Source organism: Lacerta agilis, chromosome 2 (assembly GCF_009819535.1).
Source record: "Lacerta agilis isolate rLacAgi1 chromosome 2, rLacAgi1.pri, whole genome shotgun sequence".
Classification (NCBI taxonomy): Eukaryota; Metazoa; Chordata; class Lepidosauria; order Squamata; family Lacertidae; genus Lacerta; species Lacerta agilis.
Genome location: NC_046313.1, coordinates 43,841,194 through 43,861,548, shown reverse-complemented (window position 1 = coordinate 43,861,548; position 20,355 = coordinate 43,841,194).

Here is a 20,355-nt window from a genome sequence, read left to right as displayed (position 1 = left end):
CAATATGTGCTATCAAATGTGTTTTTATACCACAAGGGTGATTTAGAATTAGTTACAATTGCTGTTACAAAAATGTTAAGATTTTAAAGATACAGATCAGATGCTTGTTTTCCAAAACTTCTTGAAGTAGTTGGCATTTGCCACTATGAATATTAAAGAATCCAGGGCAACTGGAAGATTGTCATAATTCATTGTTAATTACTGAAATGGTATCAATGGTACTTTAAAGTACCAATGTGGCTTATGATAAAGTTTCTCCAACCTCCTATATTAGATCTGGGTTTCACATTAAATAAAAATACAACTATAATGATTAGGTCTGTGCTGAATGCAATAAAAACATACAACAAAAAGTGGATATACATCTCTATGGTTTGCTCACAGTTTTGTCATCCAGTTCCAAGTCTAACCATCTTAATAATTGTGCAAGCCCCCTGCTCAAAATCTGTCAGAGTCACTGAACATAGAATTCTTCCTAGAGAAGAACTATGGCACTCTTCTTGCTATGCTTTAGGTTCCTTGAAGTGAGAAGACAGCAACTCTTCCTTCTAAGGGGTGGGACACCCAATACACCTTTATAAACAACACAAATTCCTCCCTTTGAGAATTTCAAAGATTTGATATTTTCAATTTAATCATTTGTACTGGGCACATTTCAAAAATGTTGCTACTAAATGCCCAGTTGGTGCAATCATTTTAAATAAAGGCAGTGTGAGTTTTTTGGAAATGGGGAGAGGTTGAGGAAGTGAACTGATGTTGTGAATCATCTGACTCACATTGAGATCATAGCTCACCCTGGTTGTAGTTCAGTCTAACTTACTGAAGTACACAGTACATTTCTAGTACATAGTAACAAAAATGAGAAGGTAAATAAGTCTTCAAGTTATCAAACTGTAGCCTTTTTCTGGGGTTGATTTGGATCCTGAAGAATATTGTGAGTTTTCAGTTCTGTTAAAAATTGTCTAATATCTCTAGAAATTTCATGTATAGTTTCCTATAATGAAATTATATAGTGACGGTGACTACTAGAGAGAACAGTAATTTGAGGGAGAGATGCTTTCTGACCTCCTTGAGGGCATTGACTGTGAATGAGTGAAGGGAGAGCGGTAGGACATCCTTACTAGCAATGGATGGGTGGTAGCATGAAGGCAGAGATGGCTCAGTTAGCACTGTAGTTTGCTGCCTGGCTAGCAGATCCTGCCATTGGTGCAGGACACGGTTGGCAGCAGAGACTGCTAGCCAGTCAGATGATGCACAGTTACATTATGTCTGGCTAAGCCACATAGACCAACGGAGTAAAGTAATGTTTTTCACATAATGCACAATTAATTTATGGAACTCACTGCCACAAGATTCATGGAGAATAAGTGAACCTCAATGCTTATTAGGCAGGATGGCTAAGTAACTAGCTACAAGAGGCAATGTTTCACTGGATATCAAATACTGAGGATGAAAGCAACAGAAAGACAGACTTTGCAATTTTGGTGGGTTGTCCAGGAGGATCTGTGTGAAAAGGGATGCTGGACTATACGGGCCACCATTTTGATCAGGAGTGCTCTAGTTATCCCATTGCTTCTACCTCCAGATAGTTATAGTAAGACAGGTGTGGAGAACCTGTGATCCTACAGATGTTGTTGGACTTGCATTCTTATCACCCCAGCCAGTACGACCAAAGGTCAGGGTTTATGGGAGTTGTGGAGGGCCACAAGTTCCCCACCCCATAAGTTTTGGGATGCATCTCCCTTTGTCTTTTTAATCATCCCACAGCAATGTGAGTGATTCCCACTAGCAAATAAACACACCTCTTCATAATCCTTTGCAAGCCCTACCCACAAAACTTCAGTTGTTCCATTATCTATGTGCAAATATATATTCCTGGGAGATATATAGTCACCTAATTGGACTAACCAGCACATGTATCACTGTCTGTCACTATCTACTCCAGTATCTTCTCTACTTTATGTATAGGAGAAAAACCAGATTCTTCTCTATAAAATGCTTGCTGAAATTAAAAGAGATGTGCAAGCTGAAGTTAAAGTAAAGGGACACAGCCTTTGCCTATTTCGCTAGTAATGTAATATAAACCATGACTAGACTTTAAACAGTTAATATCCTGTGAGAAGAAATACCAGCAAATTCTGTTACAGAAAATTTGCATTCAACAGCACTGTAATAATGTTCCAGTAATACTGAACAATTTCTTAGCTTTTTATTATTTTTATTATTATTATTAATGCCCATCAGTAGTCAATTTTTTTTACAAGGGATGAAAGAATGATTCTAAAATTTAAACATTTTTCATGAGCCTGTATAAGTAAAAATAGACTTTTTATAGAGCTATAGAGTTAGTCTGTCTTAAGAACTATGTAACAATTGATTGAAAAAATAATCCTTCTAATAGTAAGGCCGATTATTACTTTTGCAATATCTATTATGTAAAGTGTACAAGCATGCACAAATCCACCTCTCGTTCAGTTGGAAGGACACTTGTTTGGAAATCCAGCTTTGCAAGCAGGCTTAAAGAAGAATGGCATGCAATACGCTAAGGATAGATACACATTACATAACGAGCTGTTGGGCTCCCAGAGCTATTAATATCAGTGTGCCTTGAAATAAAGGCAAGAGTGCATTCATTTCTTTGGAAACAATTGCTACTAGGTCTTGTAGTTGTAAAATTTATCAGAAAGTACCATATTTTTTTCCGTGTATAAGACGAGCTTTTTTGACCCAAAAATGAGGTTCAAAATTTAGAGTTGTCTTATACACTGGTAGTGCTGAGGGGGTATGGGCAAATGGTTTTTTGGGCGCAAGCCTGAGATTGTAAGTGGTGATTGGCCGCTTGATTGTTAGAGGGGGGGAGGGAATGCTGAAAATCGCTCGCCCGCCAGAACGCAGCACACAACCGCTCACGTTGCAGCTGCCCAATCGCCGCCATTAGCCCTCCTGATTCCGCTGTTGCAGCCGATAGACAGCTGCCCTTGTTGCAGCAAGCAGGAGTGTGATTGGCAGCCGCTGGCGGTGATTGGGCAGCTGAAAAGTGGCTTCCGCTCACGTTGCAGAAACTGCCTGATCGCCGCCAGTGGCTGCCAATCACGCTTCCGCTTACTGCGACAAAGGCAGCTGTCTATTGGCTGAAACAGCGGAATCGGGAGAGCTAATGGCAGCAATCGGGCAGCTGCAACGCGAGTGGTTGTGTGCTGTGTTCTGGCGGGTGAGCAATTTTCGGCATTCCCCCCAAATAATCCTCCCCCAAAGCTCAATCCCCCCATTTCCTAAATTTTGAGGCCCCCAAAATAGGGGGTGTCTTATACATGGGAGGTCCTATAGACAGAAAAGTACGGTAGATAAAAACTTGATAAAACAAATGTATCAATCACAAATAAAATTGAGCAATATACAAAACAGTGAACTAAAAATTAAACTCCAGAGCCCTGGAAAGCTTGGGTAAACCTGCAAGTTTTTAAAAGGCAGGCCCATGCAGAAGGGTGGTGCAGAAGAGTACATTTGTCCAGGACGTCAGAAAGCTAAGCTGGCTGACGGAGCCTGCTGGACTTGTGCTGTGATGCCAAGAATGCCCCATGCCTCCCAGCTGACTGGGGACTTAATGGGTGAAAGAGCTATGGGCAAAATGTCCATACCTGTCCACATGCACTGCAAGGCTTCAATAGTAAAACCTGGACCTGTATTATGTATACTAGTGTGAAGCATCAGATCAGATCAGACAATGGTGCTGCAGTGGTGCATGTCATGGACAAGACTCCTGTGTGTGACTGTTGAGACGAATTTAAAGGTTATTACCATCTTCACCTCATGAGGGTGAAGGGGATTCCAAAGGATGGGTTTGTTACTGAGAAGGCCCACTTTCCTGCTGCAACCAAACAACAATTGTGATACAACCAGCAGGATCTCTTTGGAAGATTTAAACAAGTGGCTGCTAGGTATCCTGGCTCCAAATTCTTTAGGACTTTAAATGTCAACAACAACTTTGAACTTGCCTTGGCAGCTAATACACATGCAGTACAGATTTTTCAGCTCTGGTGTAAGATGAATAAAGCTATGTGTCTCACTATGTACTCTAGCCCCTTCAGAATAATCTTTATTTGCATCAGCCACTAGCCATAGCTATGAAATAAAATACAATGTTCTGAAGACAGAGGTAAAAACTTAACTATACAAAATACATCCTGGAGGTTTACATCAATAACCAAATGATAGATCTTATTCTTATTGCCCCTCCTAAAAATTTTGCAGTTTTTGCTGTCACCTGATTATCTTGATCTGCTAGAAGAAGGGACACAGTAGCAACGGTTGAGCGACCTGGTATGGATAGTGGTAGAGGAGAAATAACCTCACTCCTCAAATCTTTACAAAGACTGCAAGCGAGTAGCACATGAACTACTGATTCAATACTGCCATCTCCACATTGACATAAAAAAATTTCCAGCATAATTTTTGAAAACGACCCTCAAGTACAGCTGAAGTCAGTATATTTAATCTTGCGGAAATGAAAGCACATCTGTATTTGGGAACTGTTAAATTTTGCCAATGTCTCAAAATGACTAGGTGGAAAATAATTATACAATGGACAAAATTTTCTTATCATGGCCAATTAATTCTGTCGCTCGATATCATATAAAGGTAAAGGACCCCTGACAGTTAAGTCCAGTCGTGAACAACTCTGGGGTTGCGGTGCTCATCTCGCTCTAAAGGCCGAGGGAGCCGGCGTTTGTCTGCAGAGAGTTTTTCCAGGTCATGTGGCCAGCATGACTAAGCTGCTTCTAGTGAAGCAGAGCAGTGCATGGAAACGCTGTTTACCTTCCCGCCGGAGCCGTACCTATTTATCTACTTGCACTTTGATGTGCTTTCGATCTGCTAGGTTGGCAGGAGCTGGGACCGAGCAACATGTGCTCACCCCATCGCGGGGATTCGAACCGCCGACCTTCTGATCGGCAAGCCCTAGGTTCAGTGGTTTAGACCACAGCACCACCCGTGGCCCTTCAATATCATATAGGTCCTATCTAATCAAATTATTTGATTTACTGAAGCCCAGTGTTAATAACTCTTGTGGTTATAAACCAGAAAAGTAAAGCTTTCGGCTGACAATTTTAGTCCAAGCGCTCTCATTACAATCTTGTGATACCAAGGGTAGTAGACTGGTGGGGTTTTAATTTAGCCAAAGCCAATATAGGGCTCAGATTTTGACAGGCACTCACCTTGGATCTACAGAAGCTAGCACCCACATTTTAATTAGCTGCAGTTAGTTAGTTAATGTGCACAAACAGCACACTATGGTAGTCTAATCGTGGCTACCAATACATCTACTGTGGCAAGGCTATCCCTGTTCAGGAATGGTCGTAGGTGGCATACCAATCAAAGTTGGTAATAGGCAGACTAAACCATTGAGGTCATCCAGACTTTTAAAATGCTGCTTTAGTATGGTTCTTAGGAGCATTGCCAAACTACACATGGTCTCATTCAGAGACAATGCAACCCCAGCCTAGAGCAAGTGCTGTTGTTTTAAATATGCATGTTTTCCCTGATGCCAAATAGAGGTTTGGTGTGTGTGAGAGAGAATGAGTGTGACTATAATAAGGAAAACAGTGAAAGAGAAAAAGTGATAAGCCACCAAAAGGTTTCCCCACAGTATGCCCCAATCCAAATTGAAACCCAATTCTCAACATTGGTAATGAATGAGAAATAATACCATATGTTATAGGTTAAAATAAAATAAAAGTAATTTCCCTTCAATAGCTATCTAAAAGAAAGACACATTTTGCCTTTACACTGCAGCATTCTGCCATTATTCATCCAAGTTATTTAAGTTATCCAAGATTCCTTGAACTCTACAGTTCAATGAGACAGTTACTCAGACTTGGGGAAGGGGAGCAGGCTATAACTGGCTGAATATAAGTTCCTGTGCATTAACTACATCCAGTCATTCTATTATCAAGTAAATCACACATATAGATATAAGATATTAGAAATTCCATTTTTCAGTACCCTTCCACAGTTCACAAAAGTAAAAATATTGTTCAAAAACATGAAGTTCAAAAGTATGAAGTAATGCTGCCACCCCCACCATGCTCAAAAGAAGGAGCATAGCTTGCATTATTGTCAGGCTTTAGGAAAAAAGACGTATTATTCAATCATTGTAAGGTAGCTCTCTTAAAATTTAATCTCTTATGCATACAGCACTTCCTAATGAGTCCACTAGGAATAAACAAATTAGTCTCCAGGATGTATTATGCATTAATTAATCAGACAAATAGTATTAAGAAATGTGAAATATTTGAAAATTAGTTCTAAACACAATGCTCACATTAGGAAAACTGGGACACAGGAAGAATAATAGCATAATGAAAATGTCAGTTTGTACCAATTCAAGTTAAATCAGCTGCAGTTTATTCTACAGTTATTTAATTTATTATCATCTGCATATGAACAGTACACAGCCTTTTTCAAGAAACACAATTAGAACACAGGAAGTGAGGGAAAACCAACCAACTATAATTTCACATTCAACCTCCTATGAAAGCAACAGTGTGAAATGGATCCACAGTTCAAGTTATATAGCACATGCACTAAAATAAAAAGAGAATAAAATTCTGTTAAAACATCTTTATCCCTTAATAATCTAATAATTTTTCCTGGGGTAAATTGTTGTGAGCACACCACTCCAATGTTTTCTAAAGAATGGTAGGATAATAGTTCCCACTTTGAAACTAATGATTTAAACCTTTTCCCCATCATGTATAAAACAAAGCATGCTCCTATTCGCATGGAAACTATGTGGTTATGGGCTTGTATTTGTGACCCTTCACAAGGACATACTGTACAAGGACCCACCTTATAGAATGTACAGCATGAATTTAATAATAATTCCAGAGGAAATCAGCAGAAAAAGTATTCTGCCTGATCTAAACACGAATATTATAATAAGGTAAAGTAAGCTTCACACCTTGCTCTTGCTGGGTTTACTTACACAGAAAGATCACACAAGGAGCATCTTTCTAGCAAACCAAAATCCTTGCTGGGTCTTCTGTTTAGGTTTAAGACCATGATGCATGCAATAGAGGGTTGTTGCTGTTGTTAGGATGATAATGATAATAATAATGATGATTATAATATGACAATTATGATTATTATGATTATAAGATGCCAGTATCTAAGGAGGACAAGACCAAGAGGAGAGTCTTTTATGCTTTTTAAAATTCTACTCCTGTATGTCTGTGAGTCCTTACTGGCTGAATGAGGATCCAAAGTTGTAGCTGCTTGCAGAAATGGGGAAACTGCTCTTTGTTGCTGCTGAGCCACTGACTTGTAACACCTGTAGCTAGAGGAGGCAGCTCCAAAAGCTGTGTGGGCAGACCTGGCTAGTCCAAAGACTTTATAAGACCAGCTGCAGCAGCATGGTAGGCTGACACATCAGAGGCTTGTCCCTTTGGCATTGGGATGAGGGCACCTGCAGCACTCCATTTGATTGCTTTTGCATGAATTATATGCCACTGTGATATTGTTCTGTAGGGTTTTGGATCCCTGGCTGAGAGATATTGGGGGGGGGGGGATTTGATTGCTTCCCATGTGACAGCTGAGTGGGTGCCTTCAATTACAGATTCAGGAGTACAGTGGTACCCCGCTAGACGAATGCCTCGCAAGACGAAAAACTCGCTAGACGAAGGCATTCGTCTAGCGGAAGGCTGCCCCGCAAGACGAAAAAGTCTATGGGGCTGCCTCGCAAGACGAAAAATTTTCGTCTTTTTTTTTTTTTTCGTTTTGCGGAGCGCGGCTGTCATTGCCGCTCCGCAAGACGAAAAACCCGCTAGACGAAAATTTTCGCAGAACGAATTATTTTCGTCTAGCGGGGCACCACTGTACCCCTGATCCTTTACAGCAGGCGTGGCCAAACTTGGCCCTCCAGCTGTTTTGGGACTACAACTCCCATCATCCCTATCTAACAGGACCAGTGGTCAGGGATGATGGGAATTGTAGTGCCAAAACAGCTGAAGGGCCAAGTTTGGCCATGCCTGCTTAACAGGAAGTAGGATTCCATTCAGAACTAATTAAACTCCATGTATCCAGGTCAACTAAGGTAAAGGGTAAAGGGGACCCCTGACCATTAGGTCCAGTCGTGTCCGACTCTGGGGTTGCGGCGCTCATCTTGCTCTATAGGCCGAGGGAGCCGGCGTTTGTCCGCAGACAGCTTCTGGGTCATGTGGCCAGCATGACAAAGCCACTTCTGGTGAACCAGAGCAGCTCACAGAAACACCATTTACCTTCCCGCTGAAGCGGTCCCTACTTATCTACTTGCACTTTGATGTGCTTTCAAACTGCTAGGTGGGCAGGAGCAGGGACCAATCAACAGGAGCTCACCCCATCGCAGGGATTCGAACTGCCGACCTTCTGATCAGCAAGCCCTGGACTCTGTGGTGTAACCCACAGCGCCACCTGGGTCCCCCAGGTCAACTAACCACCTACTAAATGTGCTTATGTCTTGTCTGGACTGTGTTTCTGTTTATTGCCCTCATCCAGTCTATTGCCACAGTCAGACACTGGTTCAGCATGCCAACTGCCTCACCTGATTGTGATAAAAAGGAGAAATAATCACCTGCATATTGATGATAACACACCCCCAAACTTCAGATGTTCTCACTCAGCAGTTTCATGCAGATATTAAACAGAATCGATATAAATAAAAATGTATAAGTTTGTTTGTTACTAATCTAAGATCTCAGAAAGTCATTGACCGATTGCTTTGAAATTTTGACACAACGTTGGGTTCCATTCCTGCCATGTTTTTATGTAAAAATATTACATAAATGTCACATCTGTGACAGATAAAAACTTGATTTTTGGCAACAACAGAGCCATCTGCTGGACGCAAAAACAGCACACGGTAATTTCATTGGTTGTGTGTGCGGGGGGTGGAGCCAGCACTTTTACAGGAATGTCCATTGTGTGTGTGCAGGAGGCGGAGGCAGCAGTTTTGATGGAAGAGCCATTTCTGAGGGAGGAACACCATGGAGCCTCTCCGCTGGGAGAGGAGGCAGGTGGGAATTCAATGGTAGAAGCTGTGGGGAGGCAGGCGAAAACGGGGTCTCCTTCCACTACAGGGGGGAGATGGAGAGGAGCCAGGCGGGAGTCCAATGGAAGAAGCTGTGGGGAGGCAGGCGAAAACGGGGTCTCCTTCCACTACGGGGGAGGAAAGAAGGAGAGGAGGCAGGCTGGAGTTCAACAGGAGAAGCTGTGGGGAGGCAGACAAAAACGGGGGGGAGACAGAGTGGAGGCAGGCGGAAGTTCAATGGGAAAAGCTGTGGGGAGGGAGGCGATATCTCCACAGAATTACAAACATGCGCTTTCTCTCTTCTATCTTCCTTTTCCATTGAACCAAATGAGCCACCGCAACGCGTGGCCGGGTACAGCTAGTGGGAGATAAAACTAAATTCTTTGGGATTCATAGTGTAGACTCAACAGAACAGAACAGAACAGTACAGTATGCTCCCAGCAATATATTCTGGAGTTAACCATGCAAGTGGTAGTACCACCCAGCCCAGCCCTACAGCTGCAACTCAGACAGCTTCTCTAGAATGATACTACCGAGAGTGTCTCCCAATAGGTGCAACCAATGCAATCTTGGTAACATACAGTGCAGCCAAAAGAGTCTGAGTGCCAAAACAGTTGAAATAGATACAGAAAATCAGTTTAATCTAAAAGTGCTTGGAGCTGGTCAGTGATTAGCCCTTTCCATTGCAGCACAGTCCTGATAACCCCACCCCCATTGTTATTTGCTGTGGGAGGGGTGTTCCAATTGGTGCCAAGGGCAAATAGCAGTTTCCAAGAGACAATTTTACTGGGAGCATGGTGCAAAGGAAAGAACTCATCCCCTCCCCAGTTAGAGACTGGATCTATTCCCCCTCAGATATATACAACGTGATCACACATTTAACATAACATACTTTGCCCCTTACTTTAAATATGAGCCAAAAAAGCATAACTTTTAAAGTAGCCATTCTAATCCAGGGAATTCATCTTATTTCTCCCTCTTCCTTCCAAAATCAAAGGAACTAACTGCATCTCCTATAATAGTTCCTTCAACTCAGCCAACTCCTTTGCGGGAGGTGGAGGCCTGTTTTTGTAGGAGAGGAGTCCTGAGATCTAAAAACATTGTTGGGAGTGGATAGTGACTAGGAAGAGGATAATGATTATCTTTATGCACTCATTTATTGGATTGAGGTGAGACTCTCCTCTCTGAAGGCAATGGCTTTGGACCAGTAGTTTCTCCCTCTAGGCCCATCACAATGGAATGTGATTGTAGGGGTTTAGAATCTCCAAACCAGATTATTATTTCTCCAGCTGGAATGAATGCTCTCCCCTGCTGTCTATGGGGCTAGAGAAAGGAGTAGAGAATTTGTAGATGTTCTGTGAAAATCACCTGGGGATAATAATTTGTGATCACAATCTCCCTTGCAGTCCTAAAGTGACAGAACACATGTCGGGAATTCTCCATCCCATTATCACCTAGCCAATTCTTTTCACTCCTCTGCTTGCCAATCTGAACATCACAGAAGAAGCTCAGTGTACACATAATTTGCCCGATCACAGAATGCCTCCAATTTCATCTCCACACATTTCTATTGCTGCAAAAGGAGAAAAAAAGAGAAAAAGACAGGAGTTCTACATTCTCATTTCCTAGATTTTGCACTGATATTTTAAGTTAAAAGACTTGGAGTGAACAAAACGTATTTTTAAAGTGTGGGCGATACATGAACATGTTCTGTCTTTGAAATGGGTTTGGCTGAGGTGCTGGGAATCCTAGAGATAAGTGTTTCCAGAGCCCTTATTAAAAAATGAATAAATACAGAACACGCAGATCAAACAATAATTTTACAATTGCTAATCTACTCTTTCAATAGGTTTACCTGCAGAAATTATTGCATCATTTTCCTCTTGGACTATACTCATATTTCTTTTACATGAACTTCTATCCAATATGTTCTACTAAACATACTATAATCTTAGATAGATAGATAGATAGATAGATAGATAGATAGATAGATAGATAGATGATAGATACATAGTACAATGAAATTGAATGCCATCGCACATTTACAGCCACATATACACATTTATACATTTACAACCACACATACAAATACATACCATCCATCACAACTCCCCAAAGATCATATCACTTGGTTACAGCATTTAAAATAGTTGTAGCTCTTGGATAAAAACTGTTTTTTAGTCTATTTGTTCTTGATTTAATTGTTCTGTATCTCTTGCCCGAAGGCAAGTGTGCAAACAGACTATATCCAGGATGAGATGAATACTGTAAAATGTTGTTTGCTTTTTTGAGACAACGGGAGCTATATAGTTCGTCCAAAGATGGGAGAGGATGACCGATAATCTTTCGGGCTGTGGTTATGACCTTCTGGAGCATTTCCCTATCGGTGACTGTGCAACTGGCAAACCAAGCACAGATACAGTACGTAAGAATGCTCTCTATGCTCCCTCAATAGAAGGACACCAGCAGTCTCTCACTAAGATTGTTCTTCTTTAAAAGTCTGAGGAAATCAAGTCTCTGCTGGGCCTTCTTTACCAGAGCAATGGTATTAGCGCTCCAGGTCATACCATGCTCGATAGTAACACCCAGAAACTTGAATACAGCCACCCTCCCCACCCGGTTCCCACCAATATACAAGGGCTGAATGTCTGCCTTTTCCCCCCTGTAGTCCACTGCCAGTTCCTTGGTTTTAGCGATATTAAGGACCAGATTATATTCTCCGCACCAACCACAGAGCCGCTCCACCTCATCCCGATAGGCGGACTCACCCCTATCGGTAATGAAGCCCCGCCACAGTGGTGTCATCAGCAAACTTGATGATTTTGTTGCTAAGATGGGTAGCTGTACAATCATACGTATAGAGGGTATAGAGCAGGGGACTCAACACACAACCCTGTGGGGAGCCAATGTTAAGGCTAAGGGCTGTGGACATATATGACCCTACTCTAACCCTCTGAGAGCGGTCTGACGGAAAGTTCAAAACCCAGAGACATTCCTATGGCTTGTCGTTTTAAAACTAAAAACCTTACTTAGACTATCATAAGAAGGGTCCTACATGGGACCCAGGCCAAATACTTTTTGAGTCCACAATTCTGTTCCCACAATGATGCCACTTGGAAGCCTACAAGCTGGCTATTCTAATTCAATTTCATTTTGTTGACTATTGTGAAGCTTTGCTTATCAGTCACCCCATCTCCATTCTCTCTTAAATGCAGCTAAGTCATTCTTTTTCTCAATTTGAATCTAGTTTAGGGGGAAATGCTTCAAAATGCAGTTTTTCCTAAGAAAGAACAACTTGGATACAGACAGTGGGCAAACGTCCCCAGTATGGCACAGAGAGGAGCACCAGGCAGGGCTGCACTGGGGGTGCCAGTGGGGTGTGTGTGGCTGCTTTGTGCTTGCCAAGTCCACGTTGGCTCCTTGGGCTCCCCCCCAGCAGGGGCCACCGCTCTCCCCGGATCCCAGCTTTGCAAAGCTGGGGGGGGGGCAGCAGAAGCCCCATGACAGCCAAGCTTTTGGGGGGAGGCACCTCAGTTTCTATTTGCTATATGGCCATTTCTATTAGTTTTCAGCTGCTTAGGAATGCTGCTGTATTGTTATTAAATTTGGCTTCATTATTGGTTTTCTGTTGCTGTTTAACTTAGCCACCCTTTCTATATTTAAACAGAGTTTATATAGCACTGAAAGTGGGCTGTACGGTAGCAAGGATTAATTACTAAGCAGTTTGGATTTCTCAACGAACTGTTTGTAGTTATTCGAACATTAATATTTTACAAAGTTGAAGCTGGAAGAGAAAATACTTGCTCCCATGGTCCAATTTTACAAGTTAATGCCCTCTTCTTGAGGGAGTTAAAAATAAATGGCTAGGTAGTGCCTGATGTCAGGGCGTACTCTAGAGAAAGTTAGGCATATCGGAATAATGGCATACCACTCAAAAAGGATTTAATGGACATTTGTTATTGCATAAAACTATTTTGCAAACAATGGAGAGGAGAAGGATGAGTATTCAGACACAACAACAGTATGGTTGGTGGGGATTTGGAAACTTGCCATTGGATCAATGAGATCTGTTTCAAGAAGGGAACCAAAGGTGTGTTTTTAAAAAGCAATGATTAAATAAATGTTTCCCGCCTGCTATGGCACTACTGGGTTAGTGGAGGTATAAGTAGTAGGTTTATGGTATTGTAACTATAAGGTCTTTCTACCTTTCTTCTCTAGGCAACTTTTTATTTTCTACACCAATGAAATTATTATCTTGCCAAACAAATCACCCCCCTTTTAAATTAAAAGTTCATCACAAACTCAACTGAAAAATGGGGAGGGGTGTAGGAAGGGGGGCAGGCATTTTACATTTTATCAAGCTATGAGTACTAGGACTTCATTTTTATATAAAAAGCACTTTTATATAAAAAGCACTGGGTGCAGAATGGATGTGCACTGTGGATAACATGTGTAAACCGCTTCCCAAACCAGTCTTGCACAACAAACCTGCTTTCCCCAAAGATCAGACTTCTTGCAATAAGGAAAGTTGGATCCTCCTAATAGAGGGTCCATGTTGTGCATGCCCCTGGAACTCTTCCCCAACTGGCTGGGGGCAGGGCTTGCCCTGCCCCAGCTGGTGGTGCCACTATTGTGCCAATGGCCTCTAGCCAATAGGCAATGTGGGAAGGTTGGGGGTTGGGGTATATATATGCGGCAGCATGACGTGGGGACTCCCTCTTGCTTCGTGCTGCCGAACACCCACCCACCCACCCATTAATTGGTACCCTGTTTTGGAACAGGGGCCAGGTAGGTTTTTTTTATGTGGCAGATTGGCTGTGGCCACTTGGTTTTTGCCTTCTTAGCAATCATCACAACTTTGCAAGGTTTGGCAGTTAGGCATTGGTTTTGGGGAATGTGGGGAGGGGAGGTCCAGCCATCACCTGCCCCTCCCATTAATAGGGTATTCTGTTAAAGGAATCCAGGGGTCTTGATCTCGTCCAAAGCCTGGAGAGGGCAGATCTAGGAAGAAGCAAAAGGAAGCCAGGTTTTGTAATCTGCACCATCCTTCACTGCACCACAGGTAAATCTGAGGTATGCAGATTTCAGACACATCTGACATACAGCTAGGAAAAAGGTACAATCCCTTCCTTCTATGCTATTAACTCATCTTTTATTTTAAACTGTAGTTCTAAAACTTTATGACAGAAACAACTTGGCAAAATGAAATTCATCCAGGCATTGAGTTCTAAAGGGTTTTTCTTGCTATCAGTAGGAATATGATGTCATTGTTATAGCTTAGTAATGTATAATTAATTAACCAGTAAAATGTGTTTTAAATGTGTCGAACCTGCAGGTAAAAGTGCTGATTCATTTCTGCTCAATATCATGAACAGACTTTTCTTCCTTTTCTTACACATAGCACCACTTCGTAGCAGGAGTTCTGTTAGGCTCATACTAATCATAAGAACAATTTCTTTACAATTGCCTTCTGTTCTAGTAGGGTTTTTGTCTGTAATGCAACTTGAAAATAAATTTGGCACTCAAAACGGTGCATGTTTTTACAAAAGAAACAATGTTCCCATTATAATCAATTTACTATTTGACATAATTTTAATCTTTAGTATTTATATTTCTCATAGATTCTCTGGATTTTTATTTTCTAGAGGTCAAAGGCTAGGTTTTGTCCATTCTTGAACAAATGTGTACATCTGAGCTCTGTGGGATAAAGTTTTTTTTTTTTGCTAAAAGACCTCTTCCTAGATGTCTCAAAGCAGATGTGGGGAACCTTTAACTCCCAATAGTCCTAAGAAACATGGCTATTGGCTAGGGATTAAAAAATCGGTAGTTCAGCAACATCTGGAATATTCTTTTGCCTCAAAAATATTATCAAACGCTAAAGTGGCCGGGAAAACCTAGGGTAGGGCTGTGACTTACAGGACAATCCTAACCATGTATTCTCAGAAATCAAGTAGGTCTTATTGAACTCAACTGGGTTTACTCCCAGGTATGTGGGATTAGGATTATAGCTTTAGTAAACTTTTCTAACTAGCTTGGTTAGACATCCTCTCTGGAGCTTCTTTTTCCTAAGGCTCAATAGCATTGCTGGTTTTATTCATTGGTCTCCAGAGCCTTTAGAATCCCTCCGGGCCTTTTTCTTTGAGTGAACAGCAATTGGTATCCAGGGCTTCGACTAAAAAGAGACTGAACTAAAAATATTATCTCTCCACCTCTATCCTCCTTGTAATCCTAAAGTAGCCTGGCTGCTACTAAGAAAAATAGAGAAAATGTTTGCCTGATCATCCACAACTCATAATGCATTCTATAACACATTGATTTAACCCTCCATTTTCCATAAAATGAATGCTCACCCCTTCTTTTGGTTCAAAAAGAGAGAGAACTCTATAATACAGTTACATATAAATTCTTTGTAAGATGGGCTGGATCCTGACAAGACTGGAACTTTGTCTGCACAATGGAGCTTTCCTGGCTCCTCCCCTCCTGCCATGAGACTCCCCCCCTGCACTGCCCCCCTCCCAAACTGCTCCTGAGTGCTTACAGGCTCAAATATTCCCAGGGCAGTACATAACAATCTATTAAATTCAATCAGTAACAATAACCAAAAAACGACCAACAAAGAAAATTTAAAAGCTCTGCACAACGAGGCATGGAGGCTGCAGAAAGATCGGGAAATTAAGTGGAGGCTGATCCATTATAGGGCAAATGGATGGTTGCCGCACCAATCTCAGACAATTGCCAGCCCTCACTTGTCTGCCATCTTACCACCAGTGGGTGGCTCTGTCTGTAATTGGCTCTGGATATACCTACTGCAGATCCTGCAGTTGAGGCTCCAATACTTTGGCCACCTCATGAGAAGAGAAGACTCCCTGGAAAAGACCCTGATGTTGGGAAAGATGGAGGGCACAAGGAGAAGGGGACGACAGAGGATGAGATGGTTGGACAGTGTTCTCGAAACGACTGGCATGAGTTTGGCCAAACTGCGGGAGGCAGTGGAGGATAGGGGTGCCTGGCGTGCTCTGGTCCATGGGATCATGAAGAGTCGGACATGACTGAACGACTGAACAACAACATACCTACTGCTGGTCTCCCTGCAAGAACCTGGCAAGGCTGCATTGTCAGAGGGCAACTGGTTTTCTTCTCATGCAAGACTTCTCCAGATCTAAGCCAATTTCTTTCACAATCAGTGGTGGAAAACATAAGCTATTGCCATAGTTATTACTGTTTATGATCATTTTTTGGGTTATTATTTTTTTTTGCAATAGAACTGGATACCAACTTTTCATATCAAAAAGGAGAAGAGCAATAAATGTATACAAACATTAATGTAGTACGGTATGTTTTTTTAAAATTCTCATACATGTCTTATGCTTATTTTGCACAAATCGTTTCTGACAAACTATAGCAGTTTCCTCATCTTTAGAGCTGGAATCAACTTTTGAGTTTTCCACTCTATGTTTTGCAGTTCATTTTGCTGCTCATACTGAAAAACAGCCCAATAACAGAAACCTAGTTGGTTAATAAATCTACCCAGCTCTTGGGACTATGGAACAAAAATATTTTGTATGCTGAACTAATGAAGCAATGATGAAAAGCATTGGTTCTGGTGGAAATGTAATGACTTGAACAAGGGAGTCCTGAGCACAATGGATCTAAATGGACAGAAATTACTGTTAATGGGTCACTCTATTGATTTTCATCCATGAATGCTAGAGGATGGCTAGAGACAAAGTATCACTGAGTTGGTAAAGTGGTGTTTTGGCTGTGTCACTCCAGACACCAGGTGTGGGCACAGATTACAGAACGATGCTCCTCAAGCGCACAAAATGCTACTCAAGTAGAAAAGTAGCATGCTAGATAATCTTTCAGACATGCGAGTTATCTATATGGAAGAGCTTGCTTGGATGGGAAGGGCAATCAGTAAAGTGAACCTCCATCAGCAGCACTGAAGTATTACAGCTAATGCACAAAATTAGGAATTCTATTTAACTAAGCCCATGTTTCTTCCAGCCAGTTTCTTACTGATTATTATTATTATATATATATATATATATATATATATATATATATATATATATATATAGTGTGATATGATGGTGAATCCAGTGTTGCTGTTTTGAATGGCACTGAGATTTGGATGGAGAAAGAGACAAACTCAGAGTCAATATGGATGGTAGCTAACATGAATGAGAAAATGAGATAGCCATTAATTACAGGTGGTTTGAAAGGAGTTGATTTTTTTGAGCTAAAGTTAACTCATGAAGAAGTATCATGAAGAAGTATCTGAAGAAGTGTGCATGCACACGAAAGCTCATACCAAGAACAAACTTAGTTGGTCTCTAAGGTGCAACCTTATTTTTTGTTGTTGTTTTGTTTTGACTATGGCAGACCAACACGGCTACCTACCTGTAACTCATGACATCTGGTACATTTCAGAACTGCAATGGGATATACATAACCTAAGAGGAGCCCAATGGGATCATTCCAGTGGCTCATCTAGTCCACCATTCTGTTCTCACAGAAGTCAATCAGATACCACCTTATGATCAGAAATTTCATTTAAATAATATTCACCAAACTCTTATTTTTGTTTTGCACAAACCAATGCTTTAAAAAGGTCATAGAGGAATTCCCCTCAGTATTGTTCTTGTTCTTCCTGGGCCACAATCTTCATTGAATAACCCCCTTAATCATGCCCATGTTTCATTGGATGCCAGAATTAGACACCCTCTCGTGCTCACATTCTGAAAATGGGACAGCTGCAAACAGCTTTCCCCTCTCACTGGGGGCAGGCGGGGAGAGTATGCCTGCACCATTTGCCATCTTGTCTCTTTTTCTGCTTTTTTAAGATATGGTGCCCATTTTATGTTAGGTCACACCCCTTCCATAACATTTCGTGTTATGCCACAAACCCCACAGCAGCCATTTTGTGACTGAAACCCATTACAATTTTTGCAAAATTTGAAATGCACTGGCCCCCCAAAGACCCTTGCTTTTTAAGTTGAAGGAGCAAGAAGCAGGAACAGGGTCTAGAAAAGAAATGCTACTGCCTTTGGGAAAAGCGAAGCTACCCACCCAGGCACAGAACAACTCTATGAGATCTGGGCTAAGTTAGGCTCAACAGCCTTGCATGGGAGGGCCTAAACTCCAACACAGCCTCTTCCTTCTAAGTTTGCAATTACCTTTTCTGCAGGCATTGCTGCAAGGGAGAGGAGGTCTCCTTTGCCATACATTCCAGGAAATTTATAGTAAAAATGATATGGATGAGAAGACCAGCAGTTTACAATGTTTATGTTCCTTTATTCTGGCAGGTTGTCAATGTTTTCCTAAAAATGCAAAGGCTTTTCTGTCACCTGCTAGTTTTTCAACTTAGAATATCAAAGACTCAATATAAACAATAGATGTGTGAGAGTTCCTAAAAGAAAAAGAAAAAGAAAAAGAAAACCCAAAGCTGTTGTACAATGAAAAGTGCTTGAGACATCCTGGAAGATCAGGAACAAAACAAAACCAGAAAAAAATGAGATAAGGGAAGTTTTAAGAAAGTCAGCATGGTATTGTCAGAGGTCAAGTACATGAAGATTTAACTGCACTAAAGTTATTCATGGTTTACCTGCCTGCTTCATTCCATTATTTGGAGTGTGAAATAAGTGAGAGCTACAAAAGATAAGTTCAGTGCTCCTATACAGAGTTCTAGCCAGCTAACTATGCCTTTCCCCAGGATAAAAATCATTCCATTCCCCCCTGCCCCATTTTCTGGGCAAAATCCAGTCTCTCATAATGGGACAACTTCCTTCTCCTCCCCCTGCATCCCCATGCATGTCATAAAATCTGTATGAGAGAATTCCCCAACCCTCTAGAATAAGATGAAGTCAATTTGGTGCTGGGGTTTTGTGAGCACGGGTACATCAAAAGGACAGCATACCCTTAGTCCCTTTCTTCCTGCACACAAATAGCCACAACCACAAGATTGTTCACTTTACTGTTCTTTATTAGGGACAGACATGTTACCTTACATGCTGCCATCCCAATGAATACTGTCCTGCATTTCCTTGTTAGGGCACTGGTTGGGCATAGAGTCAGTGTGTAGGACTAAGACCTGGGAGACCAGAGTTCAAATCCCTACTCAGCTATGAAACTCGCTACATGGCCTCAGGCCAGTCACTCACTCTTGGCCTAATCTACCTTACGGGGTTGTGGTGAGAATAAAATGGGGAGAACGATGTATGTCACCTTGAGCTCAAGGAAAGGTGGGAGATAACAATACCTGTAAACAGACAGAGGCCTCACAACCTGCTGTGTAAGCCTGTGAGCCTCTCACATTCCTTCTTTTAAAAAGCACATGGAGACACACAAAACTAACAGTGTGTACAATGGCTAAATGAAGCACCTTCTCTCTACTGGGCTTTGGCTTAATGAGAACTTCAGTCAGACCCTCTCCACTCTACCCCTTATCTCTCTCCTCAGTACGCCTCCTCAGTACGCCTGCAAACTGTCAGGTTCTCTTCGGTCTGCTGATACCTCCCACTTCTGCATATCTAGCTGTAAAATTACCCCCACTTGGAAAATGAGTTTACTATTAATATGTAGAACAGGGGTAGGGGGTCTATGGCACTCTTAGTGTTGTTGAGCTACAGGTCCCATCACCCAGCATGGTTAGTGGGCTGGGATGATGGGAGCTGTATTCCAGCAAGAACTGTAGGTCCACACAAGTTCCCCATCCATGATTTAAGAAAATGCCACTCATGCCCCATCATTTTTACTCAGAATTAGGAAGACAAGCATTTAACTAGTCACTTCCTCATCCACTTTCCATTTGAGGAAAGTGCCTTTATAATATTCCAGGACAGGCCGTAACAAACAGAGCACACAACTTTATATATTATATTGTTTCTTGTGGTGGAAAATAACTCAAAGATGTATCTAATGACTCAGAGATGCATGGTCCTTGCCTTTCTAGCTTTCATTGGGTATTTATCATGTATACAGGAAGGAGAAGGGGGGGTAGAGAGGGAGGGAGGGAGAGGGGGAGAGGGAGAGGGAGAGAGAGAGAGAGAGAGAGAGAGAGAGAGAGAGAGAGAGAGAGAGAGAGAGAGTGCAATGAGAATGCTCTGCGTAAATCTCAGGACTCAGGTGAGATACCATCATGTCTGTCACACTGTCTCCTCCAAGACTGCTGTTGTGCCATACAAAAATAGCACAATATAAAACTTTGTTGTCAGGAGCTTTCCTATACTATTGTTTACATAGAACTCCTTTGTGGAGGGCTATATGATTCAGCTTTGCTTATTTTTACAACA